The sequence below is a fragment of the Phyllobates terribilis genome, unplaced genomic scaffold, assembly GCF_046119375.1.
Source record: "Phyllobates terribilis strain yellow unplaced genomic scaffold, ASM4611937v1 Scaffold_2__4_contigs__length_985480577, whole genome shotgun sequence".
Taxonomy (NCBI): Eukaryota; Metazoa; Chordata; class Amphibia; order Anura; family Dendrobatidae; genus Phyllobates; species Phyllobates terribilis.
Window position 1 is genome coordinate 947,616,969 of NW_027362762.1, and position 22,451 is coordinate 947,639,419.

General features: G+C 45.2%; 1 pseudogene; it reads right to left on the reverse strand.

Annotated features, from left to right (window-relative positions):
* The window catches only part of LOC141239266 (neural cell adhesion molecule 1-like), a 56,149-nt pseudogene that overhangs the window by 27,698 nt on the left and 6,000 nt on the right, over positions 1 to 22,451 (reverse strand).

Genomic DNA, 22,451 nt, shown 5'->3' on the forward strand with positions numbered 1-22,451 from the left:
ATGGAGGATCCTGTGTTATCTACTGTATATAGAGGTGTTATCAGTCATTGTACAAGAGGAGGAGGAGGTGAGCTGTGACACCACCTATTGTGTGAATGGTTGGTCCCCTGTGTCATCTACTGTATATAGAGGTGTTATCAGTCATTGTACAGGAGGAGGAGGTGAGCTGTGATATCATCTATTGTGAATGGGGGATCCTGTGTTTTCTACTATATATAGAGATGTTATCAGTCATTGTACAGGAGGAGGAGGTGAGCTGTGATATCATCTATTGTGAATGGGGGATCCTGTGTTATCTACTGTATATAGAGGTGTTATCAGTCATTGTACAAGAGGAGGAGGAGGTGAGCTGTGACATCACCTATTGTGAATGGGGGATCCTGTGTTATCTACTGTATATAGAGGTGTTATCAGTCATTGTACAGGAGGAGGAGGTGAGCTGTGACATCACCTATTGTGAATGGTGGATCCTGTGTTATCTACTGTATATAGAGGTGTTGTCAGTCATTGTACAGGAGGAGAAGGTGAGCTGTGACATCACCTATTGTGAATGGTGGATCCTGTGTTATCTACTGTACACTGTGTTCCAAATTATTATGCAAATAATATTTTCTCAGATTTTCCCAAATTACCTATATGAATTGCAGTCATTGTAATTTTCCAGTCAAATAACTATTAGAGTACAATTGAAAGGTTTTTGTACAAACTGCCTATGATAACAGGATATTTTTTAAAAAATAAAAAACTCAAACTGCACTCAAAATGCATGTTCCAAATTATTATGCACAGCAGAGTTTTCAACCTTTTCATTTTAATAAAGAACAAAAAAGTGGTCATTATTGAAATTATAAGCATTAGCAGGTTATTACAAACTGAAATCAAACAGTTTTCAACTCAAAACTTTATTCTAGGTGATGTTACATTTGCACATAGGACCGCTTGTTCGAAAAGAGCTTCTGAACTCTCTCGTCCATTGAATTTGTCAGGTTTTGGATGGTTTCTGCTTCAATTGTTTTGCATGAGGACAGAATACCCTCCCAGAGCTGTTGCTTAGATGTGAACTGCCTCCCGCCATCATAGACACTCCTTTTGATGATGCTCCAGAGGTTCTCAATGGGGTTGAGGTCAGGGGAGCATGGGGGCCACACCATAAGTTTGTCCCCTTTTATGCCTATAGCAGCCAGAGATGCAGATGTGTTATGTGCAGCATGAGACGGGGCATTATCATGCATGAAATGATCTCGATGGTCCAGATGGATGGAGTGGAGGATGGCTGGTTGATGGACACCCCATGCAAACACGGCTACAGCGCCAACAAGGAGGAGGTGGAGTAATGTTTTGGGCTGGAATCATGGGGAGAGAGATTGTCGGCCCTTTTAGGATCCCTGAAGGGGTAAAGATGAACTCCATAATGTATGTTGAGTTTCTCAAACAGCACTTCCTGCCATGGTTCAAGAAGAAGAACCGTGCATTCCGCAGCAAGATCATTTCATGCATGATAATGCCCTGTCTCATGCTGCACATAACACATCTGCATGTCTGGCTGATATGGGCATAAAAGGGGACAAACTTATGTTTGTCCCCTTTTATGGCCCCCATGCTCCCCTGACCTCAACCCCATTGAGAACCTCTGGAGCATCATCAAAAGGAGTGTCTATGATGGCGGGAGGCAGTTCACATCTAAGCAACAGCTCTGGGAGGGTATTCTGTCCTCATGCAAAACAATTGAAGCAGAAACCATCCAAAACCTGACAAATTCAATGGACGAGAGAGTTCAGAAGCTCCTTTCCAACAAGGGGTCCTATGTGCAAATGTAACATCACCTAGAATAAAGTTTTGAGTTGAAAACTGTTTGATTTCAGTGTGTAATAACCTGCTAATGCTTATAATTGCAAAAATGACCATTTTTTTGTTCTTTATTAAAATGAAAAGGTTGAAAACTCTGCTGTGCATAATAATTTGGAACATGCATTTTGAGTGCAGTTTGAGTTTTTTATTTTTTTAAAAATATCCTGTTATCATAGGCAGTTTGTACAAAAACCTTTCAATTGTACTCTAATAGTTATTTGACTGGAAAATTACAATGACTGCAATTCATATAGGTAATTTGGGAAAATCTGAGAAAATATTATTTGCATAATAATTTGGAACACAGTGTATATAGAGGTGTTATCAGTCATTGTACAGGAGCAGGAGGTGAGCTGTGACATCACCTATTGTGAATGGTGGATCCTGTGTTATCTACTGTATATAGAGGTGTTATCAGTCATTGTACAGGAGGAGGTGAGCTGTGACATCACCTTTTGTGAATGGTGGATCCTGTGATATCTACTGTATATAGAGGTCTTATCCGTCCTTGTTTTCAGGTCTGCTCACACTGCCTCATGTTCTTTCATGCAAGAAAATCAGGCCGATTATGCTAATGATCAGAGTCTGTCAGAGTTTGATCCGAGTGACATCTTTTTGTGATCTGATTCTCTCGCATGAGATAAATGTATCACATTCACAGAGAAGACGGAGAACTTAATTTCTCCATCTTCTCCATTGTCTCTGTGAGCATACATCAGACTGCACTCGGATGACATCCGAGTGCAGTCTGATGTTTCACACACACCCATAGACTTGTATGGGTGTGCGTCATCTGAATATCGTAGCCACTCGCAGCATGCAGATATCACTTTTTTATTGTAATCCTGACTGTTATAACTATGAGACTGCTGAAAGTAATCTTTTCAGAACAGGAAGTGGAAATCTAGCGTTTGATCTAGTGGATTTCTGTATTTTTAATATTTCTATTGATATGAAAAACTGAAAAAAAAAATTAAAATTGGCGCAAACTTGAAAATAAATGCAATTCACATAAAAACCTGTAATTAAACAGCAGGTCATTTTTTGGCAGCACATTCCCTTTAAGCGGTGACTCGAATTTGCCCAACACTCCTAAGGCAACTTTGAACCAGTGGTACCCAGGAGCGGACGTGCTATCAGGAATAAGAAGGCACATGAACTGCATTTTGGGGATATTATTCCAAATTTTATGTATATATTTGAAGCCAGCAATACATTAAAGTGGAACCCTCTTAACCCCTTCATGCCACGTCCCTTTTCCATTGTTGCGCTTTCTTTTCTTTGCTCCCCTTTTTCTCAGAGCCAAAACTTTTTTCATTTTTTGGTCAATATGGCCGTGTGAGGGCTTGTTTTTTAACGGGACAAGTTGTACTTTTCAACGACACCATTGGTTTTACCATATCGTGTACTGGAAAATTGGAAAAAAAAATCCAAGTTTGGTGAAATTGCAAAAAAAAGTGCAATTCCACAGTTGCTTTATTATTTTTTTGTTTTACCATGTTCACTAAATGCTAACATTGACCTGCCATTTTGATTCCCCAGGTCATTATGAGTTCGTAGATGTAGAACGGGCAAGAAACCTTGTAAAAGAACTTCAGCATGACGTTTCAAGGATGGAGCGAGACTGCCATCTACTGGCCAGATACAGTCAAGCGGAACCAAAATATACAAAGGAAGTTGCAGGGGGAGCAGGTTCAGATGCTGGACCCGATCAGGTGACTTCCAGGAAGGAGTTCAGAGAGATAAGAGGCCAACGCGCCAAACCTGAGGGGTCTTTGGCGCCAAGCAGCAGAGAGGAGCAGACGTGCTCCCTGCGTCCTGAGAAACCCTGCGTGACAGGCCAAATCCAGAGGCCTGAGAGGTGCTCCAGCCGGGCACCGGTAAAAGAGCTCCGGATCCCTCACAGTTGTGACTCGAGTGCTGTGCCTGCTGAGGATACTAGGAACCTGATCGCGGTGCTGAGTGAGTTCGCGGAACCCGACGTCGCCCGCCGACAGACGAGGCCTGGACCCCCCTATCCACGGCTTGAGAGACTGCCTCCAACGGCCAAGCAGAGAGGAGCTGCATACGTGAGCAGGGCCGTCACTTCCACTGCTCACCCACGGTACCGGGGACAATTGGGTTTAAGTACTCAGGTTGGGAGGGGAACGGTTGGGGCTAAAGTAGCACAACGTGATTTAATTGAATTTATCTGGAAAGAGACTCACGGCCTAGCGGGAATAACCGGTGACCCCCGCTAGGGCCAAATTCACGGTTAAAGAACTTGTGTGGTGTCTCTCATGCCTGAGGGCATCACCTTACTTTAAGAGACTGCGCCTTAGTTTGAGAAATTTTGTATTTTGCTGATATTTCAAACCACTGTTCATTACCCTTGTTGCTAATCCCTTGTTTCAGTATACCTGTTGTATAAAACTGTTTACAATCATCTCTGACTGTTCTTGCCTTGTGTCTCTGTGCGTTGCATTCTGGCACCTGCATTACATTTGGCGTAGTCGGCAGGATGCAACATTCAGACGCAGAGATGGCGGATCAGTCTGTGGTTGGGTCCAGCCGGAGCCATATACCCCTGGGGGCTATACTCAGCCATCTTCCCAAGTTTACAGGGGATGGCATGTCACTTTGGGACTGGGCAGAAAGACTGAGAAGTATGCTACGTATGTATCCCCTTGACCCTCTAGCCCAGGCGGAGCTGGCCCTCCTAACTCTTGATGGAGAGGCCCGACAGACTGTGATGTACCGCCCACCTGGGGGCCGTGACACCGTGGATAAAGTGATTAAAATTCTAGAGGACATGCACGGTGACACTACAGATTTGGGACACTTGCGCTTACGGTTGTTTCAGCGGGTCCAAGGGGAAAATGAGACAGTAAATCAGTATGTTAATGCATTACAGGAAGTGACGGCCCATATCACTAAGAAAACTCGAGATGGGAACCGAGGACTGGGACCATTGGATGAGGTGTTGCGTGATCAACTGATTGCTGGCTTGAAAGACCCTTCCCTGAGGCAGATCCTGAAGGAGCGGCTGCGATTGAGCCCTGATATGGGCTTCCTGGAGGTAGGGGCTGAAGCTAGAGTCCTGGAGAGAGAAGTTCCTGTTCTCAAAGCCACAGTTAGAAGTCATGAGGCAATTGCTCCTGGATTCACCAAACAAGAGCCTGATTGGGTACGGGAAATACGTCAGGAAATTCGAGACATTCGGGGTGAGCTGAATGCTATTAGGAAGACTCCTACTGCCCCCTTGCCGACGGACCGTACTGCTCAACGCGGACGGAGACCAGAACGAGAAAGACGTTCCTATCCGGCCCCAGCACGACATGTACCCAACCTATCGGCAGAACGAGGACCGGAGTGCTGGACCTGCGGAGATAGGGGGCATATCTCCAAAGACTGTCCCAACCGAGAAAGGAGGAGGAGGGGACAGCCGTTAAACTAAAATGCCCCACGGTTGTGGAGCATACCGTGGGGTCTCGAGCTTCAGAGAGTAGAAGAGGGAGCTCTGAAGACATTGTCTCTGAGAGGCCCATTATCTGGGCTGAATTCAATGGGCAGCGGATCCGCTGTTTGATGGACACCGGGTCTCAAGTGACCACTATGCCTGAGACGTACTTCCAAAGTCACTTTCCTGAAGTCGCTCGTTCCTGCCGGGAAGCCACTGTCAAACTGGTGGCGGCTAATCAACTACCTATCCCAGTAGCGGGAGTAGTATGGATGTCCGTGTGGGCGTGTGGAAAGGACCTCGGTCGAAAAGGGATCGTACTGACCACCGGGCCCGGAGGCGATGGGCCCATTGTAACCCTGGGCATGAATGTGCTGAAAGAAGTTGGACAGTTCCTGGCTGAGGGCTGTAGCAAAAACAACTGGACCCGCGCCACTCGAGACCCAGCTAACAAGAGAGTGTTCCAGCACCTCGTGCGGGTCAGTCAGATTCAAAAGTTGCCCACTACCTCCCTGTACCTTGGTAAGGTATCGATACCGCCCGAAGCCACAATGACACTGCCGGTGGGACAGACTGTACTCACTTTGCCGGTGCTGGCACATGTGTCCTTAGAGGGCGTGGACATTCAAGTTGAACCAATAGAGGGAGAAGAAGCGCCCTCTGGACTCCTGATTGCTCGAACTCTGGCCACCGTGCGGCACGGTCGAGTACCCGTGCGCTGCATCAATTTAAGTGGCACCAGTTTACAGTTGTTGCCCCGACAAGAGATGGCGCGAGTGTGCATAATGCCGGAGGCCCTTACTAGAGCTGACGCTATAGGGCTGGCACCTGTGGAAGGAAAACCATGGACCCCACGCCACCTCCTGGAAGAAATGGAAGCTAACCTGACTGAGTTTTCTGCTGGACAAGTAAGGCAGATCGAACAACTTCTACAGCGATATCAGGGAGTGTTTGCACAGTATGAAGATGATTTCGGGTGCACTCGGGACATTCAGCACGAAATACCCACCGGAAATACTGCTCCCATCCGAGAGAGATATCGGCAGATCCCGCCTCAAATGTACAAGGAGGTGAAAGAGCTGTTGGCCCACATGTTGCGGAACGGGGTTATCCGTGAAAGCCAGAGCCCCTGGGCGGCTCCGATCGTGCTGGTCCGAAAGAAGGATGGTACCCTGAGATTCTGCGTAGACTATCGAAAGCTGAATGCCTGTACAGTACGGGACTCCTATCCACTCCCCCGAATTGAAGAGTCTCTTTCTGCACTAGGGAGCGCCAAATTCTTCTCCTCCCTCGACCTGGCCAGTGGCTATTGGCAGGTCCCAGTAGCTGAGAAGGATCGTCCGAAGACAGCTTTTGTTCTCCCTATGGGCCTGTTTGAGTTCAATCGAATGCCGTTCGGACTAACAAATGCACCAGGAACCTTCCAACGGCTGATGGAGAGATGCTTGGGGGACCTCAACTTTGAAGCCACTTTAATATATCTGGACGATATAATTATCTATTCCGCTACGTTTGAGGATCATCTCCGCCGATTGGAACAAGTGTTAGAACGGCTACAAAGGCACGGCCTGAAAATTAAGCCTAGTAAGTGTCGTCTCTTCAAACGAGAAATTGAATATCTGGGGCACACTGTGTCCAGTGCAGGGGTGCACCCCACTGCGGAGAAAGTAGCTGCCGTGCAGAAGTGGCCCACGCCCGCCAATCTAAGGGAACTAAGGGCGTTCCTGGGGCTTGCTGGATACTACCGCAGATTCATTAAAGACTTCGCTAAGATTGCGATCCCGCTCAATGAACTGCTGAGAGGAACAGCCGGGGGAGCCAAGCGGCAGCCCATTCAGTGGGGCCCACGACAAGAAGAGGCATTCCGAGCATTGAAAATGACGCTAACAGATGCCCCAATTCTGGCCTACGCTGACTTTTCGCAGCCTTTCATGTTGTACACTGATGGAAGCTTGCATGGGCTGGGAGCAGTGCTGGCTCAAGTACAAGGAGGGAAAGAGCGAGTGATCGCATATGCCAACAGGTCACTCCGAGATACGGAGAAGAATCCGGACAACTACAGTTCGTTTAAGCTGGAGCTACTGGCACTGGTGTGGGCCATTACCGAAAAATTTGCTGAGTACTTGTCAGGGTCAGAAGTGCAAGTGCGGACAGATAACAACCCTTTGGCCCACTTGGAGAATGCCAAACTGGGCGCGTTAGAACAGCGGTGGGTCACAAGGATGTCCAAATTCCAGTATAAAATCGCCTATTTGGTCCAAGGCCCTGAACACACATGCAGATGCCCTGTCCCGGGTCACTCAGGCGGGGCCGAAGAAGGACAGAGATGAGGAACTCGAAGGCGACGAGATCCCGGATTTCAGCCAGTTCGCCTCTGCTGTGGTCGACGCCCAAGAGACCAGAGAGGAGCCGAGGCCCACTCAGATTCTGGGCCGTTCAAGAGACGAATGGATACATCTGCAGCAATACGACCCGGAGCTAGCAGTTGAGAGAATGGGTCGCCCTTAATCAGAGACCCGACCAGGAAACCAGAGCCGCTTCACTTCCAACTACCCTACAAATCCTAGGCCAGTGGGAGAGACTCCTCCTGAAGGACGGCTTGCTATGCCGAAGAATCCAGCTGCCTCGAGAGTTTGATGTTACCTGGCAAGTGGTAGTTCCAGGAACGCTAGTAACACAGCTAGCCCGAGAAGCTCATAGAAGAGGTGCTCACTTCGGAGTAGAAAAGACCTTCCGGTGGTTGCAACTGCTGGTGTATTGGCCTCAACTGCGACAAGAAGTCAAGGGGGTCTGCCGAACATGTCGCCAGTGTGAGTTGAACAAGCCCCCGGAGTAAAGAGCTCCCATTCAGACCATCCGGACTTCTGCCCCCTTGGAAGTCTTGATGATTGACTACTTGATGGTAGGAACTTCATACAACGGCTATGGACACTGTTTAGTCATGACTGATCACTTCACCAAGTTCGCAGTAGTGACGCCCACTAAAGATCAGACGGCAGAAGCCGCAGCCAAGGCCATCTGTCAAGATTTCATCCGGATTTATGGGTGCCCGAAGCGAATACATTCTGACCAGGGAGCCTGCTTCCATGGACGAGTGATGGATGAGCTATACCGCATCTATGGGATCGACCGTTCCCGGACAACGCCCTACCACCTGCAAGGGAACGGTGCATGCGAGCGCTTTAACCGAACCCTGCTGCAAATGTTGCGAACACTGGAAACGGACAAAAAAATGAAGTGGCCCGAATTCGTGTCCGAGCTGGTGTGGGTGTATAATAATCGAGTTCATGCAACCACCGGCTACACCCCCTACATGTTGCTGTTTGGAAGAAGTGGCCGAGAAATCACCGAACTGGAGCTAGACTCAGAAGACCCCGGTCCGGGCAGTAGCCCAAGTACCTGGATTCGAGAACACCAACGTCGACTCCATACCGTGAGAAGACTGGTTGCTCAGAAGTTTCAGGAAGTAGAGCATGCAGTTCGGCCCCCGACCACAGGTGGATCGCTTCAGCCAGGAGACCGAGTGCTGGTGAGGGCTAAACGATTTGGGAGTAAGCTGGACCATCTTTGGGAGGCAATACCATATCGGGTGGTGAAGAAGGTTCACCCAGACAACCCCGTCTACGAGGTTAGGCCCGAAGGGGATGATGCCGCGACATCCAGGGTGTTGCACCGTAATATGTTGCGACCTTGCTCCTCTGAAGCAGAAGTCTGTAACGGGGCTGGGCCCTCAGACGTGTTGGCTGAAGTGCCACATACAGGAACCTTGGGGGATGAAGAAGGGTGGGCCACAATGCAGTTGGGCCCGTCAGAACCGTTGGTGCCACTCCCGAGTGGAACTCAGAATGAGTCAGGAAATGATTTGCAATCCCCAGTAGTTGATTCCTCGGATCTCCCGGAGTCTCCTCCGCAAGAATAGCCCCGCAGAACTGAGCGGGCTAATGCCGGAATTCCTCCTAACCGGTATGCTCAGGAAGAGTTTATCTGGTCTCGAATCCAACAGAAAACGCAGGAGTGTGCCCAACTCCTGTCTGAGCTTGCACTGCCTGGAAGGAGACATCAATTCTGCGAGGAGTCCACTCGCCCGAGGACTGGCGAGCAAAAAGGAGGGAGGAATGTAGAACGGGCAAGAAAGATTGTAAAAGAACTTCAACATGACGTTTCAAGGATGGAGCGAGACTGCCATCTACTGGCCAGATACAGTCAAGTGGAACCAAAATATACAAAGGAAGTTGCAGGGGGAGCAGGTTCAGATACTGGACCCGATCAGGTGATTTCCAGGAAGGAGTTCAGAGAGATAAGAGGCCAGCGCGACAAACCTGAGGGGTCTTTGGCGCCAAGCAGCAGAGAGGAGCAGACGTGCTCCCTGCATACTGAGAAACCCCGCGTGGCAGGCCAAATCCAGAGGCCTGAGAGGTGCTCCAGCCGGGCACCGATAAAAGAGCTCCAGATCCCTCACAGTTGTGACCCGAGTGCTGTGCCTGCTGAGGATACTAGGAACCTGATCGCGGTGCTGAGTGAGTTCGCGGAACCCGACGTCGCCCGCCGACAGACGAGGCCTGGACCCCCCTATCCACGGCTTGAGAGACTGCCTCCAACGGCCAAGCAGAGAGGAGCTGCATACGTGAGCAGGGCCGTCACTTCCACTGCTCACCCACGGTACCGGGGACAATTGGGTTTAGGTACTCAGGTTGGGAGGGGAACGGTTGGGGCTAAAGTAGCACAACGTGATTTAATTGAATTTATCCGGAAAGAGACTCACGGCCTAGCGGGAATAACCGGTGACCCCCGCTAGGGCCAAATTCACGGTTAAAGAACTTGTGTGGTGCTCCTCATGCTTGAGGGCATCACCTTACTTTAAGAGACTGCGCCTTATTTTAAGAGACTGCGCCTTATTTTGAGAAATTTCGTATTTTTCTGATATTTCAAACCACTGTTCATTACCCTTGTTGCTAATCCCTTGTTTCAGTATACCTGTTGTATAAAACTGTTTACAAACATCTCTGACTGTTCTCGCCTTGTGTCTCTCTGCGTTGCATTCCGGCACCTGCATTACATAGACACCAAACTTATATAGAAAAAAAAATCAAAGTTTGTTAAAAAAAATATATATAAATGGCGCCATTATCCGAGACCCCGTAGTCTTCATTTTTCAGGATCTGGGGCCAGGTGAGGACTTATTTTTTGCGCACTGATGTATTCAGTGATACCATGTTTGGGGTAGATCTGATGTTTTGATCGCCTGTTATTACATTTTATTGCAATCTTGCAGCGACCAAAAACCTCTGGAGTTTTGATTTTTTTTTCTCGTTACGCCATTTACCGATTGGATTAATTCTTGTTTTATATTGATAGATCGGGCGATTCTGAATGCGGCGATACCAAATATGCGTATGTGTTTTTTTTCTTATTGTTTTATTTTGAATGGGGCGAAAGGGGGGGGGGGCTGATTTGAACTTTTATATTTTTTTAAGTTTTTTAATATTTTTAAAACTTTTTTTTTTTTTACTTTTCATTTGCTGCAATAATCTCATTGGGAGACTAGAAGCTGCGATCATCCGATCGCCTGTGTTACACATATCTGGGCTTCAGCCCTGCTGTGTGTAGCAAGAACGCTCACTTGCCCGATGGGCGGGACTAGTGACGCGCTTCCGGCACGCGGCCATGTTATAAATGCCGCTGTCAGAGACTGACAGAGGCATTTAACATGTTAACAGCTGCAGGTGGATTGCGATTCCACCCATTAGTGTTAAGGGCTGATCAGATCAGCTGTCATGTGCCGGGAAAGATGCGGGCTCATAGCCGGAGCCTACATCAAAGGGGGAGACACGAGATGGACCGTACATATACAACACATGTCGTGAAGGGGTTAATATATGTCATATTAGCTCAGCAGCTGCCAGAAGCTCAGACTGTTAGCTAGAAATAGGGTCGTTGCTGGTGGTGACACATGGAGAACCATCAGTGGTAGTCACACAGTTGTAGGCATAGCAGCATCGTTTTGTTGCCAGACCCCTTTATATGATATGAGATGATCTGTATGGGATTTTGTGGTTTTCCCTTCCTTACCTGGAAACACATCAAATATGGATTCTTCTCCTGAGTAGATGACTTTGCATTTTGGCATTTTTATCTGCTGAGTGTCCGGACTTCTTATCAGTACCCAGCTTGTAACCGTCAGGAATCCATCATTGCTGGTGCCATTGAGGGTTCCCTCATCTACATCCACCCAAGAAATCACAGGACGAGGCCAACTACGGGCCACACATGTTATTTTAAGATGCCCATTTTCATGATCCTTCAACGCTGTTACGTTCAAAGGCTCTAGAAGAACAAACAGAAACTTGAGTATTGGAGTCTGGAGAGTGTGGACAAGTCGTTATGACGAATGGTCAAGAAAAACTTAGGGATCCTGGAGCCCAACACAAAATGTTCTATTTTTAAAACTGTTTTTGACAGATGTGTTAGTGGGGGCATTTAAGGGAGTTGTCCACTATATTTAATTAGGTCAAAAAGGGGCTCAGAGTTGTCTTAATCTAAAAACACTCACCTATTGGTCTCAGATTGGTCCCCTCTTCCTGCACGGCATCAAGTGGTCAATGAAGCCAACTAGATGCCACTGATTGGCTGCGGTGGTCACCTTCCATCCCAGCTAGAAGAAAGAGCTAAGAGACTATCTTCTGAATCAGACACGATGAGACCACTGAAGCCAATCATCTGATCATCTGATGATCATCTGCCCAAAGAAGAAACTATGAGAGCTTCATTATGGATGAGCAGTAGAAGACTTGTGGTTGAGTATATGTTTTTGTTTTTTTTTTAAAAGAAGCACCATGTGCCAATTTTTAATCTTAAATTAAAAGCAGTGGACCACCCGTAAAATCCCGTACATATTCATCAGCGCTGGGGACCACCGTGTGTAAGTAGGGAGGGATGTAAGTAGCAGAACTCTCTCCTTATGTGATAGACGCTGGCTGTGTTACACAGCCGACATCAGTTTTTAATAGCAGCATCAGGAGTGGAGCTCTGATCAAAAGATCCTTCCAAAATAGCATTTTTTTGAGGAATGACGGCAGAGGAAGAATCTTCATTCACATTTTTCATTAAAGGAAATTATCATAATTTTTTTGTCACTACAGGGTCTTAAAAATGTGAACGTATTTCTTAAAAATTATTCAAAGTCTTTATTCACCTTTACACATTTTTTTCATTGATATAATACATTTATAGGATTTTTTTAATTCTGGAAAAAAAAATTTAAATTTTGTAATTTTGTACAAAAATTGGTTGTGGAGTTTGTATGACCTTAACTATTTTACATATTTTTTTTTAAAAAAAAGCAAAAATATATTAAAATATATTTAAGAAACCCTCTTGTGTGGTTTTCCTTACCGTAAACTTGTAAGGACGTCTCCGCTGCAGCCGATCCTACAGGAAACACGTTGAATAGACATTTGTACTTTCCTTCATCGCTCGCGTTAACCCTGGACAGGGTGAGGACAGACGTGTCCTTGTCTTCCATCGTCAGACTGAGGAATCCTTGATATTTTGGCTCAATGTGTTCCTTTAAAATGAAATTGTAGATTGCGATGTTTTCGTCATTTTTCTGCCACAATACCTGCGTGACTATTTTTTTTTCATCCCTAGATATTTTTCTGCTCATGCACGTCAGGGTCACGGGTTGAAGGAGTCTCACCCTGTGATGTTTTTCAATAAACACCTCGCCTGTGGAGACAGTGAAGAGTGAAGTTTTAACTTTTTATATATAAATATATATAAATATATACGTAAAATGGAAAAATTGGAAAAATTACAAACATAAAACAAATTATAGACAAAAAAGTTACAAATTAACTTGGTTGTTTTAGGGAAAATAGTCCTACAAATGAAGCAGGCTCATCGATCAACTGTTAACCATATATTTGGCTTCAGAAATCCCTCGTGTACATGAACAAGCTGAATCTTTTTTCTGTTACTTTGGATCACAAAAGGGGTCTCAAACAAGCGACCCCCTTACCATTATCATATTCATAAGCTATGCCCTAAAATCATATATCAATAGTTTGCTGTAGTGAGAAAAATCTCCTTATCGACTCAATAATACAATATAAAATTATGGAGGAAATAAGAAAAGTTACAAAAAAAACTTGTTCTCAACTCCCTGAAGAGTGCCACTCTGCTCTCCCAACTATGTCCCCCGCCAACGTACTGGCATCAACATCCACAGGAGGACGTCATGTGCTGCCTGCAGCCAATCAGCCTTCTCATTCCATCACGATTTTGATTGGCTGCAGCCATCACGGAAGCCCTCCCCCAATATGTTGATGTGGAGGACACAACTGCAAGGGGCAAAGGAGCGGCGCTCCTCAGTAAGGTGAGAAAAAAATTTTTTTTTTATTTTGTTACAGCCGTCCCTCCCCAGGCCAAATGGGGTTTATTTGAAAAGTAGTGACAAACTCCTTTAAATTTTCCAAAACTCTCATCCATCGGACTAAGATAGTTACCATCTTCTAGAAATGGCGCCATTCCTGGGCTTGGCCCATATTTGGTTTTGCACTTTCTAGAAAAAAACTTTTGGACTGGAGTGGCACTGTTTCTGTTTGGAATCAGCCATCTTTTTCTCATCTAATGCTACTTAAATGTGTTTGGATTTTTTTTCAGAAAAAAAACAAAAATAGTATAAAAAGAATAAAAGTTTGCAAAATTTTGGAAAACTCTTGGAAATCTTACCAGGAAGAGTAAGACAGACTTCTTTCATTATTGACCCTTCAGGGAAGGAAGTAAAAGTACATCGGTAGCAACCTTCATCCTGAATGCTGGTTTTATTAACCGTGATCGCCGTCTCGTTTAGGCCTGAAGTGCTCATCTAGACACGATCCTTGTAGCCTTCACTGATTTCAGCTCCGGAGTCTGACGTATACGTGGCTACAGTGGTTTCTCTGCCGTCTACAACCTTTGTCCATGTCACTTGCCCGGCAGTAATGGGCGGAGGTAGAATACACTTTAGTGTTACACTTTTCCCGTACTCCACCGGCCCAACTTCAATTTCCACATCTGCAAAATTAACAAAAACTTCTCTGTGAATTGTGAGAACTTTTCTTTTGGGATTTGACAGATACAAAGTGAACTATAAACTTCAAAGTAATACAGTTCTATGATGAGCTCCACATGGAGGTGGAGGAGTTTTTCTCTTTTTCTTTTAATGGTGCAGTTTTTGTATTTATTCCCCAACTAACAGAATCTATCATCACACTATGACTATTGGTTAACTCTTATTTTAAAGATATTTCTGAAAGACAATTGATGAGGTATTTCTTAATTTTTCCATATCACTATAGATGCTAAAAATTCTCATAATATTTTCTTATTGGCCACCAACCCCTTTCGACAGGCAGACATTTTTAGTTTCTTCTGTCCCTATGGACAAAGGCATCCCTTTAATAAGTTGCTTTTTCCTGTCACTGCTGTAAAACGAATCTCTTTGCAGCTGTTCAGACACAGAATCAAGGTAAAAAGAGAATAAAAAAACATAATCCAGAGAATTAAAAAAAATATGAAAAATATTTCAGTATTGATTTTTAGATATATTATGAAAAAAATATTGCATTACCCCAAAAATGCTTTCATGTAAAAAAAAAAAAAGTCTTACTGATTATTGTCCAGCATTACTTATAGGTGTCAGTTGTTTTGAGGTATGACTCAGGAATGCTTCTGCCATGAGATGGGATGGGCATCTCGCCTCAAGCGGTGGTCTGAGGTGTCTTCTTCAAGGGGCAGCATATTGCCTCAGCCCAGTGATGAGATCCGATCAGTTATCAAACCGGTTGTTAAACTGACATCTGGTTCAGAGAATTGGTAGAACGCTGATTCTTTGCTGTCTGCATTACATTTTATGTGTGTCATTTAGATGAGAAGATAATTGATGAAATGAGCACCAGTTCTGCTGGGGCAGAGGCGACGTGCAACATCCTCATGACGTCACCTCATCATGCTGCTCCTGTCACTGCTGTGCTGCTCAATAAGTGAAGACAGTGGGAAGATAGTTGCTCCTCTATGAAGCCAAAGATATGTGGGACTTTTATTATTTCTGAGGGGGAGTTGAAGAATGAAATGTGAGAGGAACCACAGAATGGAGAGGGAGAAATGTGAGGAGGGGGCAAAGTGTAGAGAAGAGGCAGCGTGGGGGGACAGTGTGAGGGCACAGTATGGGGAGTGGACAGTTTGAGGAGGGGGCACAGTATGGAGAGTGGGTAGTAGTGTGTGGTGACCATATGAGGGCACAGTATGGAGAGTGAGCAGTGAGTAGTGGAACAGCATGAGGGCATAGTATGGAGAGGGGCATTGTTGGAAGTAAAATTGTAGAGCTAAGGACAGTGTGAGTGTGGACAGTGTGAAAAGGGGCGCAGTATATATAGAGGGCAACATAGAGGGAATAGTGTGGGGAGAACTGTATGGAGAGGGGGCAACGTTGGTGGAGTATAGTGTGTGGAGATATTGTGGAAAGATAGCAGCATGAGGGGTTACAGTGTGGAGATAGGAACAGCGTGAACTGAAACAGAAGAGGGGCAACAACGAAAAGTGGGGATGGTGTGGAGGCCATAGTTCATAAAGGAAGAAATGTGGCCATTATAGTTCATAGGGGAAGACAATGAGGCAGTTATTATTTTTTAAGTGTGGTGGTTATAGTTCATAATAGGGAAGAGTGTGGATGTTATAGCTCAGAAAGGAGGACAGTGTAGTAGTTATAGTTCATAAGGGTGGACAGTGTGGCAGTTTTATTTCATAAGGTGAAACAGTGTGGAAGGTGTAGTTCATAAGGGGTGACTGTATTGGAGTTGTAGCTCATAAGGGTGGATAGTATGGTGGTTATAGTTCATAAGAGTGGGTAGTGTGGTGTATATAGTTCATAAAAACGGACAGTGTGGCGGTTTTAATTCTTAAAGGTTAACAGTGTGTAGGCAATATTTTAGAGGAGAAGATAGTAGAGACACTGTACCTTGAGAAGGACAGTGTAGTGAACATACTTTGCATAGGGAGCACAATGAGGAACAATTATTTTTTCAGGTATTTTTAAGGGTACAGAGTTGGAATGTGCAGCAGAAGGCGGAGGAGGAGGAAGTCATTTTTAGACAAACTGTGGATGTGAAAAGTCAATATTGCATCTGGACCAGATGAAGAAGAAAAGGAAGAAAACAACTTCAATCAGAGAAGATGTCACCTATAAGGCACCTTGATGTAAATATGTATTTGTGATACTGCCTACATGTCATCAGTACTGTGGTTCCTGTATGGTAAATAGTCTGATCATGGCTGGTAACAAGAGACAGCATATCCTTAATAATAAGGACATACTGGGAATTGAAGGTTCATGCAATACAAGTGTATATGGCGGGGGCTGACATGACATTGAAATTAAATCGCTGTGTGATGGTGGTTCTGGTGCTGTATACATATACTGATGATGGTTTTGGTGATGTTTTTTATGTACTGGTGGTGGTTCTGGTACTGTATTCATGTAAAGTATTGTACCGCTTGCCAAGTTAAGGATTACTTTTTCTATAATTTTGTTAAGAGCACCTTTGCATTTGAAGTCCCCCATCACTGCCATTGTGGCTCTCCTGTGAAGCTAAGCCACAGTCTGAACTTCATAGAAGACCACAATTTGTCCTATATATAGTATTTCAATACTGCGGTATTATAAGTGCCCAGACAATCGCATGTTCAAGGCCCCTGAGATTTTAAAAATACAGAAAATTCAAATGTGAATCAACTTCCCCTTTTTAAAATAAAGAAATAAAAAAGACATATGTCATATCAACCACATCTGTAAAAATCTAGTATATCAAAATGTAAATGCGTTTTTGTTTTTTAGGCACCTCACCTCCCTATCAGTAAAAACAATAAATTGTAAAGATCATAAATCTTTATCTTTGGAACCGTATAGTAATAAAATAAGGGCATAAACTGGACATTTTTCACCCGTTGACAGATTCTCTTTATAGTCTTTAAAAAAAGTAAATAGATGATAATTCATCCACTTACCTGATTCACGGGTAATATAAACTGAACTGAGCAGCCAGACTAGGAAAATATATGATCTCTGAAAAGAAATTAAAAATTATTTATTGAATGGGCCATAAAACAAACCACTAGGGTATGTTCACACGCAGTATTTTTGCTGCGGATTTTTCTGCACCAAAGACAGGAATGTTGACAGGAAAAATGCTACATATAGTATATGTATTTTTCACGCATTTTTCAAGAATTCTCACGTGCATTTTCTTTTTTTGGATGGGTGAAAACTGAAAAACGCGGTAAAAACGCTAAAAGAATTGGACTTTGGAATTAGAAAAAAACGCCCAACAGCCGAAAAAAAAAAAAAAAACAACAAAAACAATGACCGCAGCTTGTAAACGAGATTTTCCAAAACATTTCGTTTCCTGGTGCTGTAAAACACATCGATTTTTTTCCTACACTAAAAAGCACGCAGAAAAACACTGCAAAAACATCACGTATGAACATAACCCTTAGATGCAAAACCACAGTGTAATGTAAAATGATTCCATAATTTGACAGGATCAGACTGAACTACCTTGAGCCCACCATAGAAAATTTTTTAATGGGGGCCATCATCCCACTATAGAAACACAAGATTTTGCCGCCTTTAATTGCTGGATCCAATGGGCTGTGTTGTGTCTAGGACCCTATAATGTTTAAGACTATGCGGTCATACAATTGTCCTCCTGTTTTTTTTTTTTATGAATCAGTTTGACCCTAAAATTTAAGTGGTAGTGGATATTATATTAGGACAGTTGTGGGTAACTGTCCTTGAGATCCTTGAATTTTAAGGCCCACATACAGATTAGAATAATGTCGCATGAAAACTCCATTATCGACAGGTACGTCCAATGGTCTAATGTGTATGGGAGCGCGGGTCCACTAATGGTCGGAAGAGATGTCGATTGGACATGTCTGACTTCAGACTGCCGACTGCATTGATCTTCCTGAGATAAGCTGCCGGCTGATGCGTCATCTGATGGCTTTTTCGTAGAGCGCACAGGAGCGCTCGGCCGAATGAGCACTACTGTGTATGGGATTGTTGGTTTAGGTGGCTGTTGGCCGAACGATCCGCCTAAGCATCGTTTGGCCGACGGCCATCTAATATTTATGGCGGCCCTTACAGGTAAGCTTTATTTACTTTTTTGGCTCTAAAATAATCCAGGATCCCCCAAAATTTAGAACTTATCATATCACATTAATTGAATTTTACTATAACAGTAGCATAGTCTAATGCAAATGCTTAATTTCCCTGCAGCACTCCCACAGGTGAAATGAAGAATTACACCATTGCAATGTTGAAATACTGAAAAATATTTTTTACTTGATGTAAAATATTATTGACTGCAGCACGGTGGCTCAGTGGTTAGCACTGTTGCTTTGCAGCGCTGGGGTCCTGATTTCAAATCCCACCAAGTACAACATCTGCAAGGAGTTTGTATGTTCTCCCCGTGTTTGCGTGGATTTCCTCTGGGTTCTCCAGTTTTCTCCCACATTCCAAAGACTGATAGGGAATGTAGATTGTGAGCCCCAATGGGGACAGCAATGATAACGTATGTAAAGCGCTGCGGAATATGATGGCGCTATATAAGTGAGTAAAATGAATTACTGCTGTATTTTGAGAAATTGTAATAAAATAACGCACATTAAGCATTTATAAAGCTCAGATGCCCAATGAAATATCCTGTGTTGATCGTCCTGAAGTATAAAGTCTGAATGGGAGATGTGACGAGACGTGTTCTACAAACAATATTATATTTATACAGCGTAATCATTACTGGGACAAAGTACAGAGAAGATAAAACCGCTCCAAACAAGGCGCAGATTACAGAAGAATTACTGACTTACGTTAGCAGAAAGTATAACTTTACTGTTTGTTTTTTATACAAAATATATATAGATTTTTTTCCAATATTTAAAATACACTCCTCAAGATTGAAAATGCGACACCAAGAAGGAAAAGTCATTGATTTACAGAAATCACAGAATGGATAGACGTGTTAAAAAAAGGAAACAGAATGTTCAAAATATCTCAATTAATTCAATCTGGAGTATAAGCGTCACAACTAGCAGAGATCCCGGCACTTCCAGTTTCAGGTGCTGTCACTGAGATTATTAATGGTCATCTGAGGAAGGTTCTGCTGCTGAATGCACTTCAAATCATCAAGATCCCCTGCTGGCAGCTCCTGTGTAATCACCGACCAATAACAATGACGACTCAAATGTGCTCGATGGGAGACAAGTCTGGAGACGCTGCCGCCATGTGATCAGCTTTAGGCCATGCAGGCTGCTCACAGTAGCACAAGCAATATGCAGCCTGACATTGTCGTGTTGGAACATGGCTCCTGGAACACTTTGGAGAAATGGACACTGATTCCATTGACCATATTAATGAGCTGCAATGCACCTGGAATGAAGACTAGAGGGGTCCAGCTACTGTACATAATGCCACCCTACACTATAATTCCAGGAGTAGGACAGGTGTGGCGTTTCCTTTTGAAGGCATCTTCATTGTGTTGCTCATGTGGTGTCTTCAGATTAGAAGACTTGTGCATAGTGATCCATTGTGTTCTGCAAGTGAGATTGGATGTCATATAACAAGTGAAACAGTGTGACTACACCAACCATCAGAAGGCATCTGCACGACATTGGGCTATGAGCCAAACGTCCAGCTACAGCTGTTACCATAGGCGGATTATAATGAGGGCAATCCGGGCTACCGCCCGGGGGCCCGGGCCTGCAGGGGACCCGCGGCTCCGGGCGGGGTGTCTAATGCCGGATTGCCCTCATTATATGTGGGGGCCGCCACGGCACATACCAGTCGCAGTGGTGGGAGGGGGGGCCCCGGACCGCTCCCCCAGCAGCGGCCGCCGCTACTTCTTCATCGGCCGGGCCAGCACTGCAGCAGTTAACTTCCCTGTGTGCTGGCCCGGCCGCGTCACTGCTAGGAGACACGGCCCTGTGCGCGGCCTTGTCTCCTAGCTCTGACGTCACGCAGTGCGCGCCCTGCACTGCTGCAACGGAGAGGTCAGAGCAGGCAGGAGGAATGGAGCCGGGGGATGGTGAGTCTGTGTGTGTGTGTGTGTGTGTATGGGCAGATATCATTGTGTGATGTCTGTTTATTTGTATTTTTGTGTTTCAAATGTGTTTATGCGTGTATGTATATGTCTGTATATGTTTGTGTGTGTGCGTGATTGCATGCGGCCTCCTGCTGAGTATAGTTGGCGCCGTGCGGCCTCCTGCTGTCTCTGGGGGGGGCACCATGCGGCCCCCCCGCTGTGTATAGATGGCTACGTGCGGCCCCCCGCTGTGTATAGATGGCTACGTGCGGCCCCCCGCTGTGTATTGATGGCGCCGTGCGGCCACCCGCTATGTATTGATGGCGCCATGCGCCCCCCCGCTGTGTATTGATGGCACCGTGCGCCCCCCTGCTGTGTATAGATGGCGCCGTGCGGCCCCCCGCTGTGTATAGATGGCTACGTGCGGCCTCCCGCTGAGTATAGATGGCGCTGTGCGACCTCCTGCTGTCTGGGGGGGGCGCCGTGCGGCCTCCCGCTGTGTATAGATGGCTACGTGCGGCCTCCCGCTGAGTATAGATGGCGCTGTGCGACCTCCTGCTGTCTGGGGGGGGCGCCGTGCGGCCTCCCGCTGTGTATAGATGGCTACGTGCGGCCTCCCGCTGAGTATAGATGGCGCTGTGCGGCCGCATGTAGCCATCTATACACGTAAACTCAGCAGGAGGCCGCACGTAGCCATCTATACGGTGCCATCTATACACAGCGGGAGGCCGCACGGCGCCATCTATACACAGCGGGAGGCCGCACGGCACCATCTATACACAGCGGGAGGCCGCACGGCGCCATCTATACACAGCGGGAGGCCGCACGGCGCCATCTATACACAGCGGGAGGCCGCACGGCGCCGTCTATACACAGCGGGAGTCTCAGTGCTTTGCAAGAGCAGTCAATAAATTCTGCTTGACTAATTCTGAGCACCATAAAGTCTGGTTCTCTTCTAACCTGCTGTCTTCATTTTCAGCTTGCTGAATTCTAACTCATTTACTGTCATTCGAGACGATGCCTTTGCGGGTCTCTTTCACCTTGAATACCTGTAAGTGCTCCACTTAATGTCATATTTTTGATTCTGTTCTTCTTCATCTTTTGGCATGTGCAATTGTATGAGCAAGTATTCATATGAATTTATGACCTACTTAAACCTTGGAGGACCTTAAATTTTATTCAATCAAATTTTTTTCCAGTTTAAAACTATGGGACATATATGTGCCTTGGTCCTCAAAGGGTTTTTAAAGGGGCTGCAAACATAAATACGAAAAAAATAATTCAATTAGTGCTTTTTGTGTTCATTTAATTTTTATTTGAAGTCCATTTTTTTTTATATACCTTGAAATTAAGCCCTACCCCATGGAATGAAGCCCTACCTACATGACATCTGAGAGCTACATGGATCCCGCTTGTGAGGTGCCTGTCCGTCACTAACTACTATTCAGTTTTAGGGTCCACTCACTAAGCCATATATTCTCTCGTGCAAGAGAATAGGGCCAATTATGCTAATGACACTCGGCTCAAACTCTGTCAGAGCTTCAACTGAGTGTGATCTGATTCTCTCGCAGCACAGATATGGAGAAGATGGAGAACTTAATTTCTCCATCTTCTCCATAGTCTCTGTGAGTGTTCATCGGACTGCACTTGGATGACATCCGAGTGCAGTCCAATGTTTTACGTGCACCCATAGACTTGTATGGGTGCACATGGTCCGAATATCGAATGAGATTATTTTCTCATGCCAATAATCGCAGATCTGCACTTTCCCATAATATAACATAGGGCCGAGTCCTATCTGATAAAACATCACATAGCATTCGGCCGTGTTATACGACAGTGTGAGCGAGCCCTTAGAGTCAAGGAATATTTACATGCAGATGATGATAGTACTCTCCAAGTGTATATTTTTTTAGGCGAGTTCATAGTAAATGCTTTGCCTTTTTGACATGTGATCAACTAAAGAACAAGAAAGATTTAGGCCCCCCCCCTATAGAGAAATGGAAAATAGTTTGGAGGACTTGCATGTCCTTTTTTATTTATTATGA